At 49.0% G+C, this 23,674-nt stretch overlaps 1 long non-coding RNA gene across 2 annotated transcripts in view; it reads right to left on the bottom strand.

The window, feature by feature from the left end:
* Positions 1 to 23,674, bottom strand: part of LOC139756114 (uncharacterized) — a 562,112-nt gene that overhangs the window by 61,353 nt on the left and 477,085 nt on the right. For both annotated transcript variants that reach the window (XR_011714263.1, XR_011714262.1), the window contains exon 4: positions 12,736 to 12,866. This is a non-coding gene — a long non-coding RNA (uncharacterized lncRNA). The remainder of the gene's footprint in view (positions 1 to 12,735; positions 12,867 to 23,674) is intronic.

Below are 23,674 nucleotides of genomic sequence, written 5' to 3'. Positions count from 1 at the left end.
CGGTGTGCTGTGGTGGTGGTGGTGGTGGAGGCTTGCTGGGCCACAGGACCCGAGGAAGGCGGTGTGCTGTGGTGGTGGTGGTGGAGGTTTGGTGGGCCACAGGGCCCGAGGGAGGCGGTGTGCTGTGGTGGGGTGGTGGAGGCTTGGTGGGCCACAGGACCCGAGGAAGGCGGTGTGCTGTGGTGGTGGTGGTGGAGGTTTGGTGGGCCACAGGGCCCGAGGGAGGCTGCGTGCTGTGGTAGTGGTGGTGGTGGAGGCTTGGTGGGCCACAGGACCCGAGGGAGGCGGCGTGCTGTGGTGGTGAGGGTGGCTTGGCATGCCCCAGGATGGGTGACTGATGGGCCCTAGTGGGCCCAAGGGACCCCAGAAGGTCATCATCTTGCTCCCTACAACACCCCTTCCCCCCCCCCCCCCCCGAATCCACTCCAGGACCAACCACTACAACCCAAACACAACCTTCCACCATCCTCAACCACACAACCCGAGCCAGAGGCCCTGCTGCCTCTTGTGTTGCTAATCCTTGTATTGTGGGCTCCTGTGTTGCTAGTTCAGGTGCTGTCTCTTGTGTTCCTGTCTTTCGAGCCACTTTTACCCTGTGTTGCTGACCTACATGTTGACGGCTCTTATATTGCTGGACCTTGTGTTGCTGGGAGCTTGCACTGCAGGATCTGGTTGTGTTGTGCAGTGTCTTCCCGGCTCTTGAGTTGCTTGTTCTTGTGTTGCTGGATCTCTTACTGCTATCTTTAGCGTTGCCTAGCCCTTGCCTTGCTAGCTTGAGTGTTGGGCCCTTGTATTTCCAAGCTTTGTGTTGCTATTTCTCGTGTTTCCGCCCTTCTTCTTTATCACTGGCTCCTGTGTGTTGCTAACCCGTTGCGCTGTGTAACATCCGCGCAACACATTTCACGTCATCCTCTCCCTCGGGGAGAAACCATCACCTGAGACAGTCATTCCGTGAGTGTTAAAGCCGGGTTCAATTTAAGCCGGGGTTCAACGTAAGGTTCTTCGTCCGAGTGATCAATAATAACTTTAAGGCCAATAACCTTGGGATAATCAGTGTCAGCCAATACCTCACCGTCAGCCTGGGGGATCAATGCGGAGCTGGTGTCCCAGTTGCAAACTCGCGTTAACTGAGATACACGGTAGTCGAGTGCATATGAGGGGCGGGTGGTCAATACGTTGGCGCCAACTCTGTGATAAATGGAGAACCCGTTGCATTAATGGCCAGGTAAGCCATTGTGAACCAATGCTAAAAGGAAGGACTTGGGAAGAGCTAGCTGTTGTCGGTCCTATTCATCCGTGATAAATGGCACTCTAGTAAATGTCTGGCCAAAAGAGACGTGACTTGAGCCATTATAAATGGCTAACCAGAATATAAATGGCCAAAGAGGCCGTCATTATCTCATACCTAGTCCATAAATAGCAAAAATGGCCATCATCAACCCACAACTAGTCCATAAATGGCAAAAAGGGTAATCATCAACCATTAACTAGTCTATAAATGGCCAAAAAGGCCATCATCAACCCATAACTAGTCCACAAATGGCCAAAAAGGCCATCACCAACCCACAACCCCCGTCTCTTCCTGGCGCTATCTCGCTCACGCAGGAAACAGCGAACAAGTATGTAAGACAAGAAAAAAAAAAAAACCCAGTTCACAACAATTCTCAATCACGTCCAGTAGAAATATAATGCCAATATATACATTGGTATGAAGTCAAAGCAAAGATGCAACACGCATGTGGGCAAATGTTTTCTTCAGCAGCAGTGGTATAATTAAAGAACACTGGAATAAACTCACTCACCTCCAGATCCTGCCATGGCGAAGACAATACATCCCAGCCTGAACCAAACAAATACTTTAAAACGATATTGATCATCAATGATTAAGTCGGCTCAACAATGACATTAAAATAAACACGCGTTTCCATTACTTTTCCCTTCGTGAATTAAGAAACGACAATATTCCCTCCCCGGAGATTCTATGAGCCAAAATTAGATCAGATTTTGTTTGCCATTCGTCCTTTCCTACAAAAGTTCCACGTCAGTAGACTTTCTACACACGACATGGCTGATGTGCAAGAGGGAGTGGTGGGTGGGGGAGGTGGAGCCTTCTGCTTTTACTATCCTGTCTCCATCTATAGTGGTGGGTGGGGGAGGAGCCTTCTGCTGTACTATCCTGTCTCCATCTATAGTGGTGGGTGGGGGAGGAGGAGCCTTCTGCTTTTACTATCCTGTCTCCATCTATAGTGGTGGGTGGAGGTGGAGCCTTCTGCTTTTACTATCCTGTCTCCATCTATAGTGGTGGGTGGGGGAGGAGCCTTCTGCTGTACTATCCTGTCTCCATCTATAGTGGTGGGTGGGGGAGGAGGAGCCTTCTGCTTTTACTATCCTGTCTCCATCTATAGTGGTGGGTGGGGGAGGAGCCTTCTGCTGTACTGTCCTGTCTCCATCTATAGTGGTGGGTGGAGGAGGAGCCTTCTGCATTACTTTCTTGTCTCCATCTATAGTGGTGGGTGGAGGAGGAGCCTTCTGCTTTTACTATCTTGTCTCCATCTATAGTGGTGGGTGGGGGAGGAGCCTTCTGCTTTACTATCCTGTCTCCATCTATAGTGGTGGGTGGGGGAGGAGCCTTCTGCTTTACTATCCTGTCTCCATCTATAGTGGTGGGTGGGGGAGGAGCCTTCTGCTTTAGTATCCTGTCTCCTATATACAATATGAACTCCATAAACTGTCGTCCAGCAGATAACCTCGTCACACACTATCCTGCCTTTTGTTATCTGTCTTTCCCTCACACGTACACAATGGAACCCAGAACCTAAACCCTTAAGCAAGACGAAGACAACCATTGAGCAAGATGGTTCAACCCTTTGAGTATGAAGGCTCGGCCTTTGACTTGACCCGTCGTGTTCAACAACTGCACCTTCAACCCTCAATGGTCGTTCCGGCATCACTCTCAAGGTGTCTAATTACCTTCAAGTAGTTAACACTTAACTATCAACTGATGAAGAGGTTCAAGCAGGTCTCAACACCTGTGACCTGCTGGAATGAAGACGAGCGGTCCAGACGTCCCTTAGGACCACTGTTACTACACTTATTTCGAGTGGCAGAGGACCATTCTTGTGTTCATTCCACTCTGTCTACCGCCTCACTCCTTTAACTCCCCCATCTAACATCGTAAATCACTTCGAATTCTAACATATCTCAAGTTTATACGTCATTCTCTAACATTGCTGGAACCCCTGGAGGGCCAATTTCACGTACTACCTGGACGGTTCTTGCATACCGACCTGCCTTCCAGCGGTGCGCCTTCCAGCGGTACGCCTTCCAGCGGTCGGGAACCACTGCTCTGGAAGGGCGTCCAGGGACCATGCCGAGGGAGATTTGCATTTCTTTTTTTTTTGGAAAATGACAAGAGTGTTAAGATGGCGGTACCGAGGCAGAACATGGGTGACAATGGCGCTCATAGACGCCCCACGGTGGTGGCGCCAGACGTGGCCAAAAAAATAATACAAACTCGGAGAACCACCGATAGAGGTCTCTGGTGTGTCGTCCATCTCCAAAGAAGACTGTTGGCTCATTGAAAACAAAAAAAACCCGATCTCTTGAGCTTCTTCAGTACTTCGATCATTGCCTTAAGTGTGGCCTTCTGGACTCCTGTGGCCTTCCAGTCTTACTGGTCACCCTGGACTTCTGAACTGGACTGAAGAGAAGGACTTCCAGGCTGTCTTTAGCCTCACAATCGTAGTCCTTTTTTTCCGTATGCATCATGAGATCTTATTATGGCACAGAGAACCACCCGGACGGGAGCGTAATGGCACCTGGGACCAACGAGAGAGAGAGAGAGAGAGAGAGAGAGAGAGAGAGAGAGAGAGAGAGAGAGAGAGAGAGAGAGAGAGAGAGAGAGAGAGAGAGAGAGAAAACTGCGAAAAAAACACATCTCCATGGAATCAGCGACAATATGTATCTATCATTCACTGTCAAACTATCGGCCACACAGAGCCGTGTTTATTTTATTAAACACTCTATTTACTCTCCATTAAAAGTCCTGTATTTACCACGTTCGTAAAATTACGCGGGAAACATTACGTCGGCCTATGTTTACATTTCCGAAAGATGAAACAGCGTCGAACGGGTACGATTCAAATGTTCAAATAATGTTGACATAAAACACAGTTTCTCCAAACCTGCCCCAACCTAAGCGTCAATATTTGTGTGTTTATATTACCAGCAGAGTATGAGTGGAGCGATGAGGAGGACCCCGGAGGGGTGTGGGGCGCGGGGGGGGGGGGGGGGTAGTGATGGGGGTGGGGAAGGGGAGGAACCTGGGTTAGGGGAAGGGAAGGACCCAGGGTGCGGTGGAGAGGAGGACCCACGGGGGTGGTGAAGGGGAGGACCCAGGGTATGGCTGAAGGGGAGGACATAGGGTGTGGTGATGAAGAGGACCCAGGGTGTGGTGAAGGGGAGGACACAGGGGGTGGTGAAGGGGAGGACCTAGGGTGTGATGATGAAGAGGACCCAGAGTGTGGTGAGGGGGAGGACCCAGGATGTGGTGAGGGGGAGGGCCTACAGTGTGGTGAAGGGGGAGGACCGGGGGAGGGGTGAGAAGGGGGAGGACATGGGATTGGTGAAGGGGTCGCCCAGGGTCTGCTTACCTCCTATGGGGCCATCCACCGTCTGTCTACCACCACGGGGCGCCATCCACCATCTGTCTACCACCACGTAGCCACCCACCGTCTGTCTACCACCACGGGGCCACCCACTTTCTATCTAACCCCACTGGGCCACTAATCGTATGTCTACCACCACGAAGCCACCCACCGTCTGTTTACCAACCATGGATCCATCTTCCTTCCATCTACCACCCCGGCCCCCCCCCCATCATCTCTCTACCAACCCATGGGGTCAACCACGGGGTCCACCAACTCGTCTTTCTACCACCCACGGCCACAATCACCCACCACTAACCCGACAACCGAGAGAAAAGGAAAGACATTGTACGTCACGATGAACATCCCAATCTAGTCCATTCTCTCTCTGTATACATATAACATATACATGACGAGGACCATCGTACAGCAGCTGGAACATCTGCCACTTCTTTCCGTCCCTATAAAAGTTTCGGCCCATCACTGGGCCTTCTCATCCGGTAGTAAGAACCGAGGGGGAACCTATCGACGGCTTGAAACTTTATAGGAGCAATAAAAATTTCACGTCTTCAAGGAGTGTGGTTTTTTTTTGGTTCTATCTTCAATCCTCACACATATCCAGGCTTACGGGATCTATACGTATAAAAAAGGGACCATCTACATTCATATTTGTTCACGTATCTATCGAGAGACGAGATTATAAATTCTGTCTGCTATCCAGAATCACAAATTTTTTCCTCCCCTCCTCGATCCAGCTCGTTTCGATTGGCCCTTCCAGCGATACAATCCTCCACAAGTCCTCCATTTCCAGCCAGTCTCGGCTAGGCCTTCCAGCGTTACGATCCTCGAGAAGTACTCCAATTCCAGCCGGTCTCGGCTGGCCCTGCCAGAGACACGATCCACTTCCACGCCCGTCTCGGTTGGGCCTTCCAGCAACACGATCCTCCATAAGTCCCCCAGTTCAAACCAGTCTCGACCGGGTCTTCCAGCCACACGATCTTCCAGTTCCAGCTCGTCTCGACTGGGCCTTCCAGCCACACGATCCTCCAGTTCCAGGTCGTCTCGACTGGGCCTTCCAGCCACACGATCCTCCAGTTCCAGCCCGTCTCGACTGGGTCTTCCAGCCACACGATCCTCCAGTTCCAGGTCGTCTCGACTGGGCCTTCCAGCCACATGATCCCCCAGTTCTAGCCACTCTCGATTGGGCCTTCCAGCAAGACGATCCTCCACAAGTGCTCCAGTTCCAGCTCGTCTCGGCTGGACTTTCCAGCGACGTGAGAAGCCCGCCCCACCAGTTCGCGCCATGACTGCCGCTTGGGTTATTTGCAAATATTTGTTAACTAAAGTTTGAATTCCCAGGATAATTGAAATGCCTTGAGGAAACGTTGGGGGGAGGCTTTCCTAGAAATTAACTTCAGAAGTTAACTTTCTCCAGATTATTCAGTCATCCGCCCAGGTATTTCTCTCCTCCAACTTCCTGGATGAGAATAGTTGGTAAACTAATTACAACTGTTGGCTTATATTATTCACGAGTTTACCTTCAGTTTACCTGCACTTTACCTGGCTATAGTATCTCGGGGGGTTTTGGTTCCCGTTCCAGCCCATCTGGACCAGGAGAGCCATTGTGTGGTCCACTGGCCCACCAGGCTGTTGGAATTCTTCACGTCCCAGCCCGCCTGGACCAGCACAGCCACTGTGTGGTCCACTGGCCCACCAGGCTGTTGGAATTCTTCACGTCCCAGCCCGCCTGGACCAGCAGAGCCACTGTGTGGTCCACTGGCCCACCAGGCTGTTGGAATTCTTCACGTCCCAGCCCGCCTGGACCAGCAGAGCCACTGTGTGGTCTACTGGCCCACTAGATTCATGGGGTTCTCTTCACGTCCCAGCCCATATGGACCAGCAGAGCCACTGTGTGGTCCACAGGTCCACCAGACTGTTGGTGGACCACAGGTGTTCGCCATCACACCTGCTGATGGAGAAGAGGTGTTCACCAACACACCTGCTGATGGAACACACGTGTTCACCAACACACCTGCTGATGGAACACACGTGTTCACTAACACACCTACTGATGGAAAAGAGGTGTTCACCAACACACCAGCTGATGGAACACAGGTGTTCACCAACACATCTACTGATGGAACACACGTGTTCACCAACACACTTGCTGATGGAACACAGGTGTCTGCCAACACTCCAGTTCATGGGACACAGTTGTTTGCCAACACTCCTTCTAAGGGAACACAGGTGTTCACTAACACGCCTGTTAATGTAACACAGGTGTTCACCATGACTGTAAATAAACCGTGGGAAAAGTGGTGTCGTCTCATGCCTTCTTGAGGTTACACTGCTCGCGAAGTCACCTCTGGCGAGGCTAATATTATCGTCAGTTCACACAAAAGAGAGAGAGAGAGAGTACGGATTCGTTACAGGACCTCTTGCTTCAAAAAGGGGGGGGGGGGGGGACATCAAGGATAGAACAACCAAACTGAGGACATCAAGGATAGAACAACCAACTTGAGGACATCAAGGATAGAACATCCAAACTGAGGACATCATGGATAGAACAACCAAATGAGGACATCAAGGATTAGAACAACCAAACTGGACATCTAGGATAGAACAACCAACTTGAGGACATCAAGGATTAGAACAAACCAAACTGAGGACCATCAAGGATAGAACATCCAAACTGAGGACATCTAGGATAGAACAACCACCTGAGGACATCAAGGATTAGAACAACCAAACTGAGGATATCAAGGATAGAACACCAAACTGAGGACATCTAGATAGAACAACCAAACTGGACATCTAGGATAGAACAACCACCTGAGGACATCAAGGATAGAACACCAAACTGAGGACATTCAAGGATAGAACAACCAACCTAAGGACATCAAGGATAGAACAACAACTGAGGACATCAAGGATTAGAACAACCAAACTGAGGACATCTAGATAGAACAACCAACCTGAGGACATCTAAGATAGAACAACCACCTGAGGACATCAAGATAGAACAACCAACCTGAGACATCAAGGATAGAACACCAACCTGAGGACATCTAGATAGAACAACCAAACTGAGGACAACAAGGATAGAACAACCAACTTGAGGACATCTAGGATAGAACAACCAACCTAAGGACATCAAGGATAGAACAACAACTGAGGACATCAAGGATTAGAACAACCAACCTTGAGGACATCAAGGATAGAACAACCAACTTGAGGACATCAAGGATAGAACATCCAAACTGAGGACATCTAGATAGAACAACCAAACTGAGGACATCTAGATAGAACAACCAAACTGAGGACCATCAAGGATAGAACAACCAACCTAAGGACATCAAGGATAGAACAACCAAACTGAGGACCATCAAGGATAGAACAACCAACTTGAGGACATCTAGGATAGAACAACCACCTGAGGACATCAAGATAGAACAACCAACCAGAGGACATCAAGGATGAACAACCAACCTGAGACATCTAGGATAGAACAACCACCTGAGGACATCAAGGATAGAACAACCAACCTTGAGGACATCTAGGATAGAACAACCAAACTGGACATCTAGGATAGAACAACCAACTTGAGGACATCAAGGATAGAACAACCAACCTGAGGACATCAAGGGATAGAACAACCAACCTGAGGACTCAAGGATAGAACAACCAACCGAGGACATCAAGGATAGAACAACCAAAACTGAGGACATCAAGGATAGAACAACCAACCTGAGGACATCAAGGATAGAATAACCAACCTGAGGACATCAAGGATAGAACAACCAACCTGAGGACATCAAGGGATAGAACAACCAACCTGAGGACAACAAGGATAGAACACCAAACTGAGGGACATCAAGGATAGAAACAACCAACCTGAGGACATCAAGGATAGAACAACCAACCTGAGGACATCAGAGGAAGAACAACCGATAGAACAACCAACTGAGGACATCTAGATAGAACAACCAACTTGAGGACATCTAGGATAGAACAACAACCTGAGGACATCTAGATAGAACAACCAACTGAGGACATCTAGGATAGAACAACCAAACTGAGGACATCATGGATAGAACAACCAACCTTGAGGACATCTAGGATAGAACAACCAAACTGGACATCTAGGATAGAACAACCAACCTTGAGGACATCAAGGATTAGAACAACCAACCTGAGGACATCAAGGATGAACAACCAACCTGAGGACATCTAGATAGAACAACCAACTTGAGGACATCTAGGATAGAACAACCAAATGAGGACATCAAGGAATAGAACAACCAACTTGAGGACATCAAGGATTAGAACAACCAACCTGAGGACATCAAGATAGAACAACCAACTTGAGGACATCTAGGATAGAACAACCAAACTGGACATCTAGGATAGAACAACCAACCAGAGGACATCAAGGATAGAACAACCAAAGGATAGGAACAACCAACCTGAGGACATCTAGGATAGAACAACCAACCTGAGGACATCAAGGATAGAACAACCAAACTGAGGACATCAAGGATAGAACAACCAAACTGAGGACATCAAGGATAGAACAACCAACCTGAGGACATCAAGGATAGAACAACCAAACTGAGGACATCAAGGATAGAACAACCAACCTGAGGACATCTAGGATAGAACAACCAAACTGAGGACATCAAGGATAGAACAACCAAACTGAGGACATCAAGGATAGAACAACCAAACTGAGGACATCAAGGATAGAACAACCAAACTGAGGACATCAAGGATAGAACAACCAAACTGAGGACATCAAGGATAGAACAACCAACCTGAGGACATCTAAGATAGAACAACCAAACTGAGGACATCAAGGATAGAACAACCAAACTGAGGACATCAAGGATAGAACAACCAACCTGAGGACATCTAAGATAGAACAACCAAACTGAGGACATCAAGGATAGAACAACCAACCTGAGGACATCAAGGATAGAACAACCAAACTGAGGACATCAAGGATAGAACAACCAACCTAAGGACATCAAGGATAGAACAACCAAACTGAGGACATCAAGGATAGAACAACCAAACTGAGGACATCAAGGATAGAACAACCAACCTGAGGACATCAAGGATAGAACAACCAAACTGAGGACATCAAGGATAGAACAACCAACCTGAGGACATCTAGGATAGAACAACCAAACTGAGGACATCAAGGATAGAACAACCAACCTGAGGACATCTAAGATAGAACAACCAAACTGAGGACATCAAGGATAGAACAACCAACCTGAGGACATCAAGGATAGAACAACCAACCTGAGGACATCAAGGATAGAACAACCAAACTGAGGACATCAAGGATAGAACAACCAACCTGAGGACATCTAAGATAGAACAACCAAACTGAGGACATCAAGGATAGAACAACCAACCAGAGGACATCAAGGATAGAACAACCAAACTGAGGACATCAAGGATAGAACAACCAACCTGAGGACATCAAGGATAGAACAACCAACCTGAGGACATCAAGGATAGAACAACCAAACTGAGGACATCAAGGATAGAACAACCAACCTGAGGACATCTAAGATAGAACAACCAAACTGAGGACATCAAGGATAGAACAACCAACCTGAGGACATCTAAGATAGAACAACCAACCTGAGGACATCAAGGATAGAACAACCAAACTGAGGACATCAAGGATAGAACAACCAACCTGAGGACATCAAGGATAGAACAACCAAACTGAGGACATCAAGGATAGAACAACCAACCTGAGGACATCAAGGATAGAACAACCAACCTGAGGACATCAAGGATAGAACAACCAAACTGAGGACATCAAGGATAGAACAACCAACCTGAGGACATCTAGGATAGAACAACCAAACTGAGGACATCAAGGATAGAACAACCAAACTGAGGACATCAAGGATAGAACAACCAACCTGAGGACATCAAGGATAGAACAACCAAACTGAGGACATCAAGGATAGAACAACCAAACTGAGGACATCAAGGATAGAACAACCAAACTGAGGACATCAAGGATAGAACAACCAACCTGAGGACATCTAAGATAGAACAACCAAACTGAGGACATCAAGGATAGAACAACCAAACTGAGGACATCAAGGATAGAACAACCAAACTGAGGACATCAAGGATAGAACAACCAACCTGAGGACATCAAGGATAGAACAACCAAACTGGACATCTAGGATAGAACAACCAACCTAAGGACATCAAGGATAGAACAACCAACCTGAGGCCATCTAAGATAGAACAACCAAACTGAGGACATCAAGGATAGAACAACCAACCTAAGGACATCAAGGATAGAACAACCAAACTGAGGACATCTAGGATAGAACAACCAACCTGAGGACATCAAGGATAGAACAACCAAACTGAGGACATCAAGGATAGAACAACCTGATGACATAACTCCAAATCAAGCAGGAGTTTAGACAGTCGAAGAAATATAGAAAATGTGTAGGATTAGGAGAGCAACAGGCGAAACAGAGGAACACTGTGGTAGATTGGAGACAAGACCTTGAGCCACATCACATCAAAGTCTGGGGACTCCAGGTCCTTGAGCCGTGCAACAGGTGCGCTGATGTAGGAGTAATCAGAAACACCACCTATGAACAGGGAAACACCAGCTATGAACCGGGAAACACCAGCTATGAACCGGGAAACACCACCTATGAACCGGGAAACACCAGCTATGAACCAGAATCATGGGTGGAGGGCAACAGGTGCGTTTATGTAGGAGTAATCAGAAATACCAGCTATGAACCGGAATCATGAGTGGAGGTTACGGTTCAATATTAAAAAAGGGACTAAGGAGAACATCATTAGACAACTGTGCCTCAGAGAGGTAGATTAGGAGAGGTGCAAGACAGATGGTGTTCAAGTGAGGAGAGGTTACATGAGAGACCGAGAATGTTGGTATAGTGAACAGAAAATGAGGAAGGTCTTAACGGAGAGGGGACTGTCGTGGGGAGGGGCCGGTACTACTACTACTACTGCCAGAGCCCTTCCTCCCTCTCATTGGCAGCAGCCTACTTCCCTCTCATTGGCAGAGCCCTCCCTCCCTCTCATTGGCAGCAGCCTCCTTCCCTCTCATTGGCAGAGCCCTCCCTCCCTCTCATTGGCAGCAGCCTCCCTCCCTCCCATTAGCAGCAGAGTCAGGCGGGAAACCCGAAGGTTCTGAGCACCCCACGATGCCGTGGACGAGGGGACGAGTGAAAAGTCACCCTTGGCGAGGTTATATCATCGTCTGCTGACGAAAGGGAGGGGAGTACACTCACGTCGAAGACCTTCTGTCTCCAAAGTAATCCACCATTTCCCTACTACTGGAAGTAGCGAAGCCTTGGAGCTGCATGCGCTCTTGGAGGAGTGGTTCCTGGAGAAACACCCTTCAAAGACAGAGAGAGAGAGAGAGAGAGAGAGAGAGAGAGAGAGAGAGAGAGAGTGTCCGGGGGAAATTATGAGTACGTAACTGAGTAAATATTTCTCTTCTACTACGAGATGCGACAACTCACTCACACACACACAACCCAGGTCTTCCCCCAGACGTGCATTCATAACACAGAAGGAAACTGAGTGGATGGCCGTGGTGTTCCAGAGCACAGCGCTCCGCCCAGCGTTCACTGGATGAAGTGACACTGTCAGAGGAAGGCCTCTGCCCCGACCCGAACATATCCGACGCAGAGAAATACCAAAACGTCTGCCTTAAACCCATGACACACTAGATAACGTGACGGTAAATTCCCTGGGTTAGCACATACGTAAATACACATACGTATTATGTGGTTAACAAAAAAGGTAGTTCATATAAATTCGTACTTGTAAATGTTAAGAGTTGCTTGAACTACATGACTATTAAACTTACCAACATATCTGCAGAACACATATAAACCTTAATTAAAGTATGCGCCACCAGTTTGGCCAAAATTTCGTTGGACAGACGTACAGAGCTGCTAAAGAAGGTGTAAAGGAATGCAAAGAACAGGCTCTGTACCTTGAAGGAAGGGACGTGAGATTAGAGAAAGAGAGAGAGAGGACACTGCCGCTACAGACTTACCCCAAGTTGGAAGATGGATGGAGACACAGTGGGAGACGTCGTCACACAACTTCCCAGCTCTTCAGTCCACCTGACCATGTTCACACCGAACTGCTCTTGAAGCAGGGAGGAGGCGGGGTCGCCACGACACGCTGCAAATGAAACCAAGATCAAATCTGAAGTTTAAAATACTTTTTCTTTCTTTTTTTTTTGTTGATGAAAGGAAAGATGTGAAGTGATGATACAGTACATTCATAAGTTCAAGAAACTTACTGTGGAAAACAGCAGTTCAAGTGGCACCTTTACCCACCAAGTGTTACATCTGCTACCCGAATGCACGACAGTGCCCTTCCCGATGTACAACCCTTCCTCGTATGAACGACAGTGCCCTTCCCGGTGTACAACCCCCTCCTCGTATGCACGATCGTCCCGCCGTGTACAACCCCCTCCCTCTATGTATAATAACCCCACCGTGTGCAGCGCCCTCCCCGTATGCATACATGAGCTGTCACTAAGAAGCAATGACACACACACACACACACACACACACACACACACACACATATACAGCCAAACAAGGCAAGAATTCTTCAAGTAGATCTTTAAGGAGATAAAATATACTCGGACAAAGAGAAAACACTCAGTAGAAACACTCGAAATCAGATACTCAGTAAGGGTTACGTGAATCCATCAAAGAACAGAAAGAAAGATCAACAGAGAAATAAATGGAAAGTCCATTTGAGACAATAAGACAGGAGATAAAAAGAGGTGGTGGAAATTATTGAGAATCTGGTTGGGGAAAATATCACAGCCGGAGGGAGACACAAAGAAACTAAGGAAGCGAAAAAAAAATAATTCATAAAAGGTGTCATCAGATGTGAGGGAAGGTTGAACTTAGGGGATCAAAGAACCTTGCCAATAGGCTGGAACACAGATTCAAATGAGCTGAGGAGGATTCAGGAGGCATAGAGCCAGAGGAGAGAGTGTTGGGGGGAAGGATTGAAAAGCTAAAAGAAAAACAAAGAAAAGCCACAAGGGTGTATTTTCCATACGTTGTTCAACAAGAGGACATTGCAGGAAGACAATGGTATACCAACCCTCAAACCTTACAAATGGTTAGACCACATCCAACCCACCACCACCCACTCCCAGCACATCCAACCCACCACCACCCACCTCCAGCACATCCAACCCACCACCACCCACCTCCAGCACATCCAACCCACCACCACCCACCTCCAGCACATCCAACCCACCACTATCCACCTCCAGCACATCCAACCCACCACCACCCACCTCCAGCACATCCAACCCACCACCATCCACCTCCAGCACATCCAACCCACCACCACCCACTCCCAGCACATCCAACCCACCACCACCCACTTCCAGCACATCCAACCCACCACCACCCACTCCCAGCACATCCAACCCACCACCACCCACCTCCAGCACATCCAACCCACCACCACCCACCTCCAGCACATCCCGGCATACATACATACAACAAAGTACAACACTTACAGTCGTGTTCATACACAAACACACACACACACACACACACACACACACAAACACTGCTGAAACGGTGGTGTGTCAATGCGCAGCTTCAGGTCCCTCATCATGTATTCTGGGTCAGACTTTTGGCCTTGTGCTGAAACACTTATGCATAAATGATCACCACCCAACCAACCCAGCCAGACAGATCCACCCTCCACCCCACCCGTCTGCACAGAGCAATTTCAGAACATGAAATCATAACACCAATACGACAGACGTATATATGTACACTACCAACATATATATATATATATATATATATATATATATATATATATATATATATATATATATATATATATATATATATATTATCCCTGGGGATAGGGGAAAAAGAATACTTCCCACGTATTCCCTGCGTGTCGTAGAAGGCGACTAAAAGGGGAGGGAGCGGGGGGCTGGAAATCCTCCCCTCTCATTATTTTTTTTTAATTTTCCAAAAGAAGGAACAGAGAAGGGGGCCAGGTGAGGATATTCCCTCAAAGGCCCAGTCCTCTGTTCTTAACGCTACCTCGCTAACGCGGGAAATGGCGAATAGTTTGAAATATATATATATATATATATATATATATATATATATATATATATATATATATATATATATATATATATATATATATATCCTGTTTCCACCATCAAAGTATATCATACCACCCTCAAAGTAAAAGTATTTTCCCCTTCAATTTTTTTCCTTTTTTTTTCACCACATTCGAAACTATTTCATGATGAAATGACTCTGGACTCTGGGACAAGTATATCCCAAAACCCAAACCCGTGTCCTGGAGGACTCTCCCGCAGCGGGCGCGGGGGGCGGGGGCGGCAATCATGAGAGCTGGGATAAAAGTAGAGTCCCCGGGATCTCTCTCTCTCTCTCTCTCTCTCTCTCTCTCTCTCTCTCTCTCTCTCTCTCTCTCTCATGTACAGACAGTCTATGATAACTGCTTGGCCGCGGGACAGTCAGTTAAGTCTTTGAGACTGTTGTAAACACGTCCTCCGGAATTGGCTGACAATACACGCCAGAGTGTAAAAAGGCCATTTCTTCACATGTAATTCTCGTGGTCGCTCCACGATCATATTGGCACTTTGGTGGAGGGAGGGAGAGAATTTAAGACCTCTCTCCCCCCCCACATCCACCCCCTTCTCATATCTGCTGCAAGAGAGAGAGAGAGAGAGAGAGAGAGAGAGAGAGAGAGAGAGAGAGAGAGAGAGAGAGGATCCCTGACAACAAATGTTGGAAATTGTTGTATGACGCCGGCCAGGGTTGACAGAGAAATGACACACCGACATAAGCAGGCAACACATTTCTTTTGTCTCTTATGTTGAAGGCTCCAGTCACGGACATATGTCCACACCAAGGCCGGGCCTTAATGGAAATGTGGAGAGAATTATGAAGTGGAAAAAGGAAAGACAAGGGAAAGTATTGAACGAATTTTAGAGAAAGTGAAAGACCTGTCTTTTGAAATGTACCTGGTAATAGGTACTGGGAAAGACACGAGAAGGTAAAGTTCCAAAGCTACGACGCGCAAGGAAAGAAGCAGGTATCAAAACGGCCCACATTTGTGTTGCCGATGGCCACACAATAATCATGTGAGGAAGCAGCAGCTTGCCGAGTATTACGTGGTCTACCTAGTGATGGGGGGGCACACAGGCAGCCAGCTCTCGGGAGCTAAAACCCAAAGTAATACCTATAGAAGAGGGAAAGTGAACCAACATTGTGGCGTAAGGTAAAGGGATCAAGTTCGGAAGTTTGCCTGGGACAGTTTATAAGTCGGACCGCTTTCCACTCAGCTCTGTCAAGTAAGGATGCTAGAGCTTGAACCACCCCAATGATAAGGTCAGACCATCTCCGTGTCTACATCATCACTAACCCTTGATGTTCTGTTACTTGCAAAAGGGACCTCGACAGACTCTCTGAAGTTGGTCTGAAGGAGACATAGCCTATCTGCTGGTAATATCAGAATAACATTCTAGTTTATATAGATAAGGAAATATTTTGCAAAAATGTTCACATGTTCACATCCCTGATTAGACCTAAGGTAAGGGTGTAAAGGAATATCAACCCGAAGTGAGGCGACCCAGTCGTCCATAAATAGTCGGGGCTCCATCTTTCTATCTATCTATCTATCTGCAGCAATGAGGAGCCGTGATGTCTACTTACTTCAGCCCATAAGAGTGCAAGGGCGCCGCCCTGGTGCCTGAAAACATGTCTCGACTTTGTGACTCCTGGCCTGGCGTTCTCTCTCTCTCTCTGTACGGGGCACCTCCCGCACCTCTCCTGCTGCACGGGGCACCTCCCGCACCTCTCCTGCTGTACTGGGGCACCTCCCGCACCTCTCCAGCGGCACGGGGCACCTCCCGCACCTCTCCTGCTGTACGAGACGCCTCCCGCACCTCTCCTGCTGTACGGGACTCCTCCCGCACCTCTCCTGCTGTACTGGGGCACCTCCCGCACCTCTCCTGCTGTACTGGGGCACCTCCCCTGCTGTACTGGGGCACCTCCCGCACCTCTCCTGCTGTACTGGGGCACCTCCCGCACCTCTCCTCCTGTACGGGACTCCTATCTCTCGTAACTCCTCCTGCCTAACCACACCTTCTTAACCTAAACCTACACTACGCCTGCAGCAGCTCCACCACCCGCGCTACAACACCTCTGTGCTCACTCATCACAGCGCTGTGGGTGTACCAGCGTCTCCTGACGCCTCTCTATGAGAGACCGAGAGATGACACAAAACAAAAGATGGCCAGACACGTACAGATCATAAGATAAAAAATACATGGACAGTGAACAGTTCTTTGTACGATGCAAAGATATAAGAACCAAGAGGCCAATAACACGAAATTAAGCAAAGAAACTGGTTAGGAAAGATGCCAAAGGACTAATTATAAATGATCACAGTCGTGGAAGAGTGAAGTAAGCGAGAGAAACTGTGAATGCCGAAGTTATAGGAAAGTCGAGTGTGGCTGAGAGAGAGAGAGAGAGAGAGAGAGAGAGAGAGAGAGAGAGAGAGAGAGAGAGAGGGAGAGAGAGAGAGAGAGAGAGAGAGAGAGAGAGAGAGAGAGAGAGAAAGAGAGAGAGAGTACAAAACTCCCTCCTCCGTTAGCGTACAAGTAGGTAATTAGACACACACACACACACACACACACACACACGAGGACACACAGCCAAATGTGTTGCCACTCCCTTCACTCCCCAAGCGATACGAACATTTCAATATACATATACATATATGTCTATTTTGGTGTATTGACACGCTGTCAGGCTGGTGTCAGATGGCCTCTGGGTGTCAGATGGCCGCTGGTGTCACATGGCCTCAGCTGACATTTCGCGTGTCAAGGTGGCGGACGACATACACTCGCTATGTGACTCTAGCGTTTCCGGCGAACACGTATCGCAAATGTAGGTAGGAGTGACAGAGGGAAGGACGCGCCAGATCTTCTCGTCTCGGCTCCAGACGAGAGAGGAGGGAGGGAGAGAGAGAGAGAGAGAGGGAGGGAGGGAGGGAGGGAGGGAGGGAGAGAGAGAGAGAGAGAGAGAGAGAGAGAGAGAGAGAGAGAGAGAGAGAGAGAGAGAGAGAGAGAGAGAGAGAGTATTTGCTTTTTTCCAAAGAGAGAGAGAGTTTTACATCTGTCGTCTGGAAATGCAGTCTTTCGTCTGCTGTCCTGGATATGACGTCTTTTCGTCTGCTGTTCTGGAAATGACGTCTTTTCGTCTGCTGTTCTGGAAATGACGTCTTTTCGTCTGTTGTCCTGGAAATGACGTGTTTTCACTGCTGTCCTGGAAGTGACGACTTTTCGTCTGCTGCCCAGGGGATGCTCTCTTTCGTCTGCTGTCCTGGAAATGACGTCTTTTCGTCTGCTGTCCTGGCAATGCAGTCTTTCGTTTGCTGTCCTGGAAATGACGTCTTTTCGTCTGCTGTCCTGGAAATGACTTCTTTCGTCTGTTGTCCTGGAAATGACGTCTTTTCGTCTGCTGTCCTGGAAATGACGTCTTTCGTCTGTTGTCCTGGAAAGGACGTCTTTCGTCTGCTGTCCTGGAAATGCTGCATTTTGACTGTTGCTCTGGGAATGCAATCTTTCCTCTGGTAACCTGGAAACGCCATTTGTGGCCATGATGCCAAGTCCTTACCATATCTCTTCTTCAACATGTCTACAGCACTCCTATTAACTACCCTTAGTGGTAAGTCATTCCATATTATTCAATTTTTTTTTTACGTCAGCTGAGATGGGACAGCCCTGCATATGTGAAAGGAGGACTTACCCTATATATATGTAGGCTGGGATGCCTCTAAAGTATGTAAATTGGCTCGGCCCTCTATATGGGATAAAACGGCCCTATACATGTAGGGTAGGACGGCCCTATGTACATGTAGGGTATATTCCAGCCACTGGAAAAATGCCCGCCCTTCGTCTCCCCCCCATTTAATCCTGCCGACCTATCACCACTACCCGGTCGACCCCATCACTCCCATTCTCTATCACTCTCCCTTCCTCTCAACCTCCCCAGCACTACTGACGAAGGGAGTGCCACACTCACCTAGGGCCAGGGAGTGCCACACTCACCCCAGACCCGGGCAGGGAGTGCCACACTCACCCCAGACCCGGACAGGGAGTGCCACACTCACCCCAGACCCGGGCAGGGAGTGCCACACTCACCCCAGACCCGGGCAGGGAGTGCCACACTCACCCCAGACCCGGACAGGGAGTGCCACACTCACCCCAGACCCGGGCAGGGAGTGCCACACTCACCCCAGACCCGGGCAGGGAGTGCCACACTCACCCCAGACCCGGGAAGGGAGTGCCACACCACCAGGGCCCGGGCAGGGAGTGCCACACTCACCCCAGACCCGGACAGGGAGTGCCACACTCACCCCAGACCCGGGCAGGGAGTGCCACACTCACCCCAGACCCGGGCAGGGAGTGCCACACTCACCCCAGACCCGGGCAGGGAGTGCCACACTCACCCCAGGCCCGGGCAGGGAGTGCCACACCACCAGACCCGGGCAGGGAGCGTGGCACTCTCTTTCCCCACCAGGGGCGCGCTTTTCCCCGGCCAATCAATGGTAATACTCCGTACTCGCGGCCGTGGCACGGGGAAAAGCAATGAGAAACGGGGGAAAATTCCAAAAGGGGTTGAGGATCTGCAATTTAGATCTAACGACCTCCGGATCGAAAATCCCGTGGAAGGCCAGAGGAGGAGGAGGAGGAAGAGGTGCAGTAGGAGGAGGAGTAGTGGAGGAGGAGGAAGAGGTGCAGAAGGAGGAGGAGGAGGAGGAGGAGGAGGAGTGAGCAGGTGAAGCGGACGGTGGAGGTGTGGTCGTGCAGGCCTCTCGCCCGGTATCTATAATTGGCATCAAAATCTCCCGGCAAAACTTCCAGCCTAATCGGCAGCCAATCTTCCATCACGGCAGCTGACGACACGACGAGGAGGAGGAGGAGGAGGCCGCTGCCGTCCGGGGGGAGCTCTGGCACTGGCGAGCCAGCGAGGAGGAAGGAGGAGGAGGAGGAGGGCGCCGCCCGGGGGGAGCTCTGGCACTGGCGAGCCAGCGAGGAGGGAGGAGGAGGAGGAGGAGGAGGAGGAGGAGGAGGAAGAGGAGGAAGGAGGGTAGGTATTACGAAAGGGGGCGGATGACGAGGTCTGGTGACCTCCTGACGGAGGAGGCGACCACCTGACGGAGAAGGTGACCACCTGACGGACGAGGTGACCACCTGACGAAGGAGGTGACCACCTGACGGAGGAGGTGACCACCTGACGGACGAGGTGACCACCTGACGGAGGAGGTGACCACCTGACGGAGAAGGTCTCTGGTCTAAGCCATACAAGTTGCTACCACCAGTTGACCCGACCTACGTCACCTACCGTATACGTTAGGTCAGGTCAGGTCAACACAAGGACCTTCTTCAGGAAGGCCAGACGTGTGTCATTACAGTGTATCAATACAAAATTATTACAGTAAAACGTTACGTGTTACAGTACAGCTATGAAATCTTTAGATTGATTGACTATAATACATTACGGGCTAAGAAGGGTTTATATATATATATATATATATATATATATATATATATATATATATATATATATATATATATATATATAAAGGGTTAATCGCAGTTCATTAGGAGTAACTGACTTTACTGAAACATTACAATACACTAGTTCCTCCCTATCCCCCAAACCTCGTTTTCCTTCATTTTCCTTCCCCGTTTTCTTTAGAAAACCACTACGTCACTCCCGGACACGAGGAGGGTGAACTACGTCATAACACTCGTGGTGGACGGAAGGGTGTGGGGCACACAGGGGCAGCCCACTGCACCCTTCCCGGACGGCGGGTCACAGCGGATATTCCACACGAATATCAAATTGGTTGACGGACCTAAGAATGGTTGGACGTAACAAGTGGAGTGCTGCAAGGATCAGTCTTGGGACCAATTCTCTTTCTCGTATATATTAATAATATCAATAATGAGCTGCATTGTATGATATCAAAATTCGCTGATGATACAAAGCTAGGAAATAAATCTACAAATGAACTTGACCGTCTACAGCTTCAAACGAACTTAGACAAAGTGTTGGGATCACGGGTGGTGAATGAACTTTATATCGAACGATACAAAGTTGTCCATATTGGTAAAAGGCAAGCTACAGTATGAATTCTGTTGAACTGCAAGAGGTAAATGAGGAAGAAGACATGGGCGTAATAATCTCTGGTGACCTCAAACCACGTAAGCAGTGCAAAGAAGCAGTGAAAAAGAACGAACAGAAAATTCTTGGATCCATAGGTACAGCCTTCGAATTCAAACCAGCCCAGGAATTTCATCCTTGCTCTTTGCAATTCACTGGTTCGTCCCCAGCTTGGGTTTCCCTTTCGAAGTCGGGCCTGTCATTTCCACTCACGATCGGTGCCCCGTCCACACGGGCTGGTGTCGTTCACCAATGGCTACCAAGAACAACACGACGACCCCCCAACACCAGCCCCCCTTCAGCTCCTGGGCTGACCCGGCAAAGAAAGGGAACGGACCTATACGTCGCTGAAGACGTCTGGACACAAGTGATGAACACCTGGCAACCAAGGGACGAGAGGACTAGCCATCGGAACACCTGGCAACCAAGGGACGAGAGGACTAGCCATCCGAACACCTGGCAACCAAGGGACGAGAGGACTAGCCACCTGAACACCTGGCAACCAAGGGACGAGAGGACTAGCCATCCGAACACCTGGCAACCAAGAGACGAGAGGACAAGCCACCTGAATGCCTGGCAACCAAGGGACGAGCGGACTAGCCACCTGAACACCTGGCAACCAAGGAACGAGAGGACTAGCCATCGGAACACCTGGTAACCAAGGGACGAGAGGACTAGCCATCTCAACACCTGGCAACCAAGGGACGAGAGGACTAGCCATCTGAACACCTGGCAACCAAGGGACGAGAGGACTAGCCATCCGAACACCTGGCAACCAAGGGACGAGAGGACTAGCCATCTCAACACCTGGCAACCAAGGGACGAGAGGTCAAGCCATCAACTCCTGAGCCACACCTACGTCGACCAGGGCAGACTCTGCAGGTGTGGGGTCAGAGTTGATGGGCGACCTCGTCTCCTCTGTTACCTGATAAGACTGAATTCAATCACTGAAAATTAGTGTGCGCGCGCGTGTGTGTATGTGTGTGTGTGTGTGTGTGTGTGTGTGTGTGTGTGTGTGTGTGTTTAAGGGAAACAGGGTTTCATCTACCCCTGTCAAGGGATAGGGTTATTATCATCAATAATTCCTCTGGTCACAACTAATAACGCAAGAGTCCAATGTTACCTTACCTTACCTACATACCTACCTTACCTACATACATACATACATACATACATATACAATACGTAGAGGGGAAATATATGTATATTGGTTTATAATCAGGTCACGTGGTGGTGGATGGTTGTTCCGGGGGGGGAGGGGGTTGTTAGTAGTAGTAGTAGTAGAAGCAGTAGTAGTATAAGTAGTCGTAGTAGTAGAAGTAGTAGTAGTAGTAGTAGTAGTAGTAGTAGTAGTAGTAGTAGTAGTAGTATATCGCTCCTGGCCTGTTGTGAGGTGTATGGCAGCTGTTGTGAGGTGTATGGCAGCTGTTGTGAGGTGTATGGCAGCTGTTGTGAGGTGTGTGGCAGCTGTTGTGAGGTGTATGGCAGCTGTTGTGAGGTGTATGGCAGCTGTTGTGAGGTGTGTGGCAGCTGTTGTGAGGTGTATGGCAGCTGTTGTGAGGTGTGTGGCAGCTGTTGTGAGGTGTATGGCAGCTGTTGTGAGGTGTGTGGCGGCTGTTGTGAGGTGTATGGCAGCTGTTGTGAGGTGTGTGGCAGATGTTGTGAGGTGTATGGCAGTTGTTGTGAGGTGTATGGCAGCTGTTGTGAGGTGTATGGCAGCTGTTGTGAGGTGTGTGGCAGTTGTTGTGAGGTGTGTGGCAGCTGTTGTGAGGTGTGTGGCAGCTGTTGTGAGGTGTATGGCGGCTGTTGTGAGGTGTGTGGAGCGTTGTGGGTGTGTGGAAAGCTGTTGGAGGTGATGGCAGCGTTGTGGGTGTGTGCCGGTGTTGTGGGGTGTTTGCAGTTGTTGTGAGGTGTAATGGCAGCTGTTGTGAGGTTTGGCAGCTGTTGTGAGGTGTATGGCAGCTGTTGTGAGGTGTATGGACCTGTTGTGAGGTGTATGACCTGTTGTGAGGTGTATGCAGCGTTGTGAGGTGATGGAAGCTTTTTGAGGTTAGGCGCTGTTTGAGGGTTGGCGCTGTTGTGGGGTGTGTGGCAGCTTTTTGGAGGTTTTTGGCAGCTGTTGTGAGGGTTGCAGCTGTTGTGGGGTGTATGGCGGTTTTGTGGGGGGCTTTTGTGGCAATTTTTGTGGGGTTGTGGACTTTTTGAGGGTATGGCAGTTTTGTGAGGTGTTGGGGATTTTTGGGGGGGCGTGTGGCAGCTGTTGTAGGTGGTGGCAGTTTTGTTGTGGGGGGTTTGTATGGCAGCTGTTGTGAGGTTTTAAGGAGCTTTTGTGAGGTGTTGGCAGCTTTGTGGAGGTTTTATGGCAGCGTTGTGAGGTTTTTTTTTATGGAGCTGTTGTGAGGTGAAAGGCGGTCAAAAAACCCCCAACACACACTATATTTTTTTTTTTTTTGCCCCTCCGCTGAGGGAATAATACCCGGGGATGTAACAGCCAAAATATTTTCCGCTTTGTTGTGTTGTTTATTTCGCAATTGGGAAAGGCAACAACAATAAAACTGTGTGGGTGTTGTGTGTGTGGGGGTGTGTGTGTGTGTGGGTGGGGTGCGTGCGTGGTGGTGGGGTGGGGTGGTGGTGTGTGTGTGTGGTGGGTTTTGGTGGTGGGTTGGTGGTGTGTTGGGGGGGGGGTGCGGGGGGGCGTTTTTGGGGTGTTGGGGGGGT

Source organism: Panulirus ornatus, chromosome 20 (genome assembly GCF_036320965.1).
Source record: "Panulirus ornatus isolate Po-2019 chromosome 20, ASM3632096v1, whole genome shotgun sequence".
In the NCBI taxonomy this organism is placed as follows: Eukaryota; Metazoa; Arthropoda; class Malacostraca; order Decapoda; family Palinuridae; genus Panulirus; species Panulirus ornatus.
Note: the sequence above shows the minus strand (reverse complement) of the source record. Positions and strands in the feature narration are given on the sequence as shown.